This window comes from Schistocerca gregaria, unplaced genomic scaffold (assembly GCF_023897955.1).
Source record: "Schistocerca gregaria isolate iqSchGreg1 unplaced genomic scaffold, iqSchGreg1.2 ptg000418l, whole genome shotgun sequence".
Classification (NCBI taxonomy): domain Eukaryota; kingdom Metazoa; phylum Arthropoda; class Insecta; order Orthoptera; family Acrididae; genus Schistocerca; species Schistocerca gregaria.
Window position 1 is genome coordinate 1,891,996 of NW_026061850.1, and position 5,901 is coordinate 1,897,896.

The following is a 5,901-nucleotide window of genomic DNA, read 5'->3' on the forward strand; positions in this document are numbered from 1 at the left end:
ACTAAAATCACCATAGTAGAACACAGATGAAGCATCTAAGTTGATGTAATAGCCAGTAAGAAGTAATCCAATTCAAGTTGTAGGTATCGATTATTGACTTTTTAGCTGGCTTTGGTGCCTTGGACATCAGCTAGGACCTTAAGATTCTGCAGGAAAGGAGGACTAGCACCCGAGTTGCATGGGAGAATGTGAAAAGTGTTCATATGTAGTAAAATCCTGAGAAATCAGTCCGTTTTCGTCATTTGTTATCGAATCGACTTAAAGCCAGATCGTCACATTGGCCGCTCTTCTCTCTGAAACGGTTGTACTTATCGTATGCAAAGCTATGTCGCGTGCTGCGGTATGTGGAGACACTAAAAGCACCATAGTAGAACACAGATGGAGCTTCTAAGTTGATGTAATTGCCAGTAAGAAGTAGTACAATTCAAGTTTTAGGTATCGATTATTGACTTTTTAGCTGACTTTGGTGCCTTGGACATGAGCTAGGACCTTAAATTTCTGCATGAAAGGCGGACTAAAAGCCGCGTTGCACGGGAGAATGTGGAAAGTGTTCATATGTAGCAAAAACCTTAGAAATCCTTCCGTTTTCGTCATTTGTTATCGAATCGACTTAAAGCCAGATCGCCACATTGGCCGCTCTTCTCTCTGAAACGGTTGTACTTATCGTCTGCAAAGCTATGTCGCGTGCTGCGGTATGCGGAGACACTAAAATCACCATAGTAGAACACAGATGAAGCTTTTAAGTTGATGTAATAGCCAGTAAGAAGTAGTACAATTCATGTTTTAGGTATCGATTATTGACTTTTTAGCTGGCTTTGGTGCCTTGGACATGAGCTAGGACCTTACGATTCTGCATGAAAGGAGGACTGGCAGCCGAGTTGCAGGGGAGAATGTGAAAAGTGTTCATATGTAGTAAAAACCTTAGAAATCCGTCCGTTTTCGTCATTTGTTATCGAATCGACTTAAAGCCAGATCGTCACATTGGCCGCTCTTCTCTCTGAAACGCTTGTACTTATCGTCTGCAAAGCTATGTCGCGTGCTGCGGTATCCGGAGACACTGCACTCACCATAGTAGAACACAGTTCAAGCTTCTAAGTTGATGTAATAGCCAGTAAGAAGTAGTACAATTCAAGTTTTAGGTATCGATTATTGACTTTTTAGCTGGCTTTGGTGCCTTGGACATGAGCTAGGACCTTAAGATTCTGCATGAAAGGAGGACTAGCAGCCGAGTTGCAGGGAGAATGTGAAAAGTGTTCATATGTAGTAAAAACCTGAGAAATCCGTCCGTTTTCGTCATTTGTTATAGAATCGACTTAAAGCCAGATCGTCACATTGGCCGCTCTGCTCTCGGAAACGGTTGTACTTATCGTCTGCAAAGCTATGTCGCGTGTTGCCGTAGGCGGAAACAGGAAAAGCACCATAGTAGAACACAGATGAAGCTTCTAAGTTGATGTAATAGCCAGTAAGAAGTAGTCCAATTCAAGTTTTAGGTATCGATTATTGACTTTTTAGCTGGCTTTGGTGCCTTGGACATGAGCTAGGACCTTAAGATACTGCATGAGAGGAGGACTAGCAGCCGAGTTGCAGGGGAGAATGTGAAAAGTGTTCATATGTAGTAAAAACCCGAGAAATCCGTCCGTTTTGGTCATTTGTTATCGAATCGACTTAAAGCCAGATCGTCACATTGGCCGCTCTTCTTTCTGAAACGCTTGTACTTATCGTCTGCAAAGCTATGTCGCGTGCTGCGGTATGTGGAGACACTAAAAGCACCATAGTAGAACACAGATGAAGCTTCTAAGTTGATGTAATAGCCAGTAAGAAGTAGTGGAATTCAAGTTTTAGGTATCGATTATTGACTTTTTAGCTGGCTTTGGTGCCTTGGACATGAGCTAGCACCTTAAGATTCTGCATGAAAGGAGGACTGGCAGCCGAGTTGCACGGAGAATGTGAAAAGTGTTCATATGTAGTAAAATCCTGAGAAATCCGTCCGTTTTCGTCATTTGTTATCGAATCGACTTAAAGCCAGATCGTCACATTGGCCGCTCTTCTCTCTGAAACGCTTGTACTTATCGTCTGCAAAGCTATGTCGCGTGCTGCGGTATGTGGAGACACTAAAGTCACCATAGTAGAACACAGATGAAGCTTTTAAGTTGATGTAATAGCCAGTAAGAAGTAGTACAATTCATGTTTTAGGTATCGATTATTGACTATTTAGCTGGCTTTGGTGCCTTGGACATGAGCTAGGACCTTAAGATTCTGCATGAAAGGAGGACTAGCAGCCGAGTTGCTCGGGAGAATGTTAAAAGTGTTCATATGTAGTAGAAACCTTAGAAATCCGTCCGTTTTCGACATTTGTTATCGAATCGACTTAAAGCCAGATCGTCACATTGGCCGCTCTTCTCTCTGAAACGCTTGTACTTATCGTCTGCAAAGCTATGTCTCGTGCTGCGGTATGTGGAGACACTAAAAGCACCATAGTAGAACACAGATGAAGCTTCTAAGTTGATGTAATAGCCAGTAAGAAGTAGTACAATTCAAGTTTAGGTATCGATTATTGACTTTTTAGCTGGCTTTGGTGCCTTGGACATGAGCTAGGACCTTAAGATTCTGCATGAAAGGAGGACTAGCAGCCGAGTTACAGGCAAGAATGTGAAAAATGTTCATATGTAGTAAAAACCAGAGAAATCCGTCCATTTTCGTCATTTGTTATCGAATCGACTTAAAGCCAGATCGTCACATTGGCCGTTCTGCTCTCGGAAACGCTTGTACTTATCGTCTGAGAAACTATGTCGCGTGTTGCCGTAGGCGGAAACAGGAAAAGCATCATAGCAGAACACAGATGAAGCTTCTAAGTTGATGTAATAGCCAGTAAGAAGTAGTACAATTCAAGTTTTAGGTATCGATTATTGACTTTTTAGCTGGCTTTGGTGCCTTGGACATGAGCTAGGATATTACGATTCTGCATGAAAGGAGGACTGGCAGCCGAGTTGCAGGGGAGAATGTGAAAAGTGTTCATATGTAGTAAAAACCTGAGAAATCCGTCCGTTTTCGTCATTTGTTATCGAATCGACTTAAAGCCAGATCGTCACATTGCCCGCTGTGCTCTCGGAAACGGTTGTACTTATCGTCTGCAAAGCTATGTCGCGTGTTGCCGTAGGCGGAAACAGGAAAAGCACCGTAGTAGAACACAGATGAAGCTTCTAAGTTGATGTAATAGCCAGTAAGAAGTAGTCCAATTCAAGTTTTAGGTATCGATTATTGACTTTTTAGCTGGCTTTGGTGCCTTGGACATGAGCTAGGACCTTAACATTCTGCATGAAAGGAGGACTAGCTGCCGCGTTGCACGGGAGAATGTGAAAAGTGTTCATATGTAGTAAAATCCTGAGACATCAGTCCGTTTTCGTCATTTAATATCGAATCGACTTAAAGCCAGATCGTCACATTGGCCGCTCTTCTCTCTGAAACGCTTGTACTTATCGTCTGCAAAGCTATGTCGCGTGCTGCGGTATGTGGAGACACTAAAAGCACCATAGTAGAACACAGATGAAGCTTCTAAGTTGATGTAATTGCCAGTAAGAAGTAGTACAATTCAAGTTTTAGGTATCGATTATTGACTTTTTAGCTGGCTTTGGTGCCTTGGACATGAGCTAGGACCTTAAGATTCTGCATGAAAGGAGGACTAGCAGCCGAGTTGCAGGGAGAATGTGAAAAGTGTTCATATGTAGTAAAAACCTGAGAAATCCGTCCGTTTTCGTCATTTGTTATCGAATCGACTTAAAGCCAGATCGTCACATTGGCCGCTCTGCTCTCGGAAACGGTTGTACTTATCGTCTGCAAAGCTATGTCGCGTGTTGCCGTAGGCGGAAACAGGAAAAGCACCATAGTAGAACACAGATGAAGCTTCTAAGTTGATGTAATAGCCAGTAAGAAGTAGTCCAATTCAAGTTTTAGGTATCGATTATTGACTTTTTAGCTGGCTTTGGTGCCTTGGACATGAGCTAGCACCTTAAGATTCTGCATGAAAGGAGGACTGGCAGCCGAGTTGCACGGAGAATGTGAAAAGTGTTCATATGTAGTAAAATCCTGAGAAATCCGTCCGTTTTCGTCATTTGTTATCGAATCGACTTAAAGCCAGATCGTCACATTGGCCGCTCTTCTCTCTGAAACGGTTGTACTTATCGTCTGCAAAGCTATGTCGCGTGCTGCGGTATGTGGAGACACTAAAGTCACCATAGTAGAACACAGATGAAGCTTTTAAGTTGATGTAAAAGCCAGTAAGAAGTAGTACAATTCATGTTTTAGGTATCGATTATTGACTATTTAGCTGGCTTTGGTGCCTTGGACATGAGCTAGGACCTTAAGATTCTGCATGAAAGGAGGACTAGCAGCCGAGTTGCACGGGAGAATGTTAAAAGTGTTCATATGTAGTAAAAACCTTAGAAATCCGTCCGTTTTCGTCATTTGTTATCGAATCGACTTAAAGCCAGATCGTCACATTGGCCGCTCTTCTCTCTGAAACGCTTGTACTTATCGTCTGCAAAGCTATGTCGCGTGCTGCGGTATGTGGAGACACTAAAAGCACCATAGTAGAACACAGATGAAGCTTCTAAGTAGATGTAATAGCCAGTAAGAAGTAGTACAATTCAAGTTTAGGTATCGATTATTGACTTTTTAGCTGGCTTTGGTGCCTTGGACATGAGCTAGGACCTTAAGATTCTGCATGAAAGGAGGACTAGCAGCCGAGTTGCAGGGAAAAATGTGAAAAATGTTCATATGTAGTAAAAACCAGAGAAATCCGTCCATTTTCGTCATTTGTTATCGAATCGACTTAAAGCCAGATCGTCACATTGGCCGTTCTGCTCTCGGAAACGCTTGTACTTATCGTCTGCAAAGCTATGTCGCGTGTTGCCGTAGGCGGAAACAGGAAAAGCATCATAGCAGAACACAGATGAAGCTTCTAAGTTGATGTAATAGCCAGTAAGAAGTAGTACAATTCAAGTTTTAGGTATCGATTATTGACTTTTTAGCTGGCTTTGGTGCCTTGGACATGAGCTAGAACCTTACGATTCTGCATGAAAGGAGGACTGGCAGCCGAGTTGCAGGGGAGAATGTGAAAAGTGTTCATATGTAGTAAAAACCTGAGAAATCCGTCCGTTTTCGTCATTTGTTATCGAATCGACTTAAAGCCAGATCGTCACATTGCCCGCTGTGCTCTCGGAAACGGTTGTACTTATCGTCTGCAATGCTATGTCGCGTGCTGCGGTAAGCGGAGACACTTAAATCACCATAGTAGAACACAGATGAAGCATCTAAGTTGATGTAATAGCCAGTAAGAAGTAATCCAATTCAAGTTTTAGGTATCGATTATTGACTTTTTAGCTGGCTTTGGTGCCTTGGACATGAGCTAGGACCTTAAGATTCTGCATGAAAGGAGGACTAGCAGCCGAGTTGCACGGGAGAATGTGAAAAGTGTTCATATGTAGTAAAATCCTGAGATATCAGTCCGTTTTCGTCATTTGTTACCGAATCGACTTAAAGCCAGATCGTCACATTGGCCGCTTTTCTCTCTGAAACGGTTGTACTTATCGTCTGCAAAGCTATGTCGCGTGCTGCGGTATGTGGAGACACTAAAAGCACCATAGTAGAACACAGATGAAGCTTCTAATTTGATGTAATTGCCAGTAAGAAGTAGTACAATTCAAGTTTTAGGTATCGATTATTGACTTTTTAGCTGGCTTTGGTGCCTTGGACATGAGCTAGGACCTTAAATTTCTGCATGAAAGGAGGACTAGCAGCCGCGTTGCACGGGAGAATGTGAAAAGTGTTCATATGTAGTAAAAACCTGAGAAATCCTTCCGTTTTCGTCATTTGTTATCGAATCGACTTAAAGCCAGATCGTCA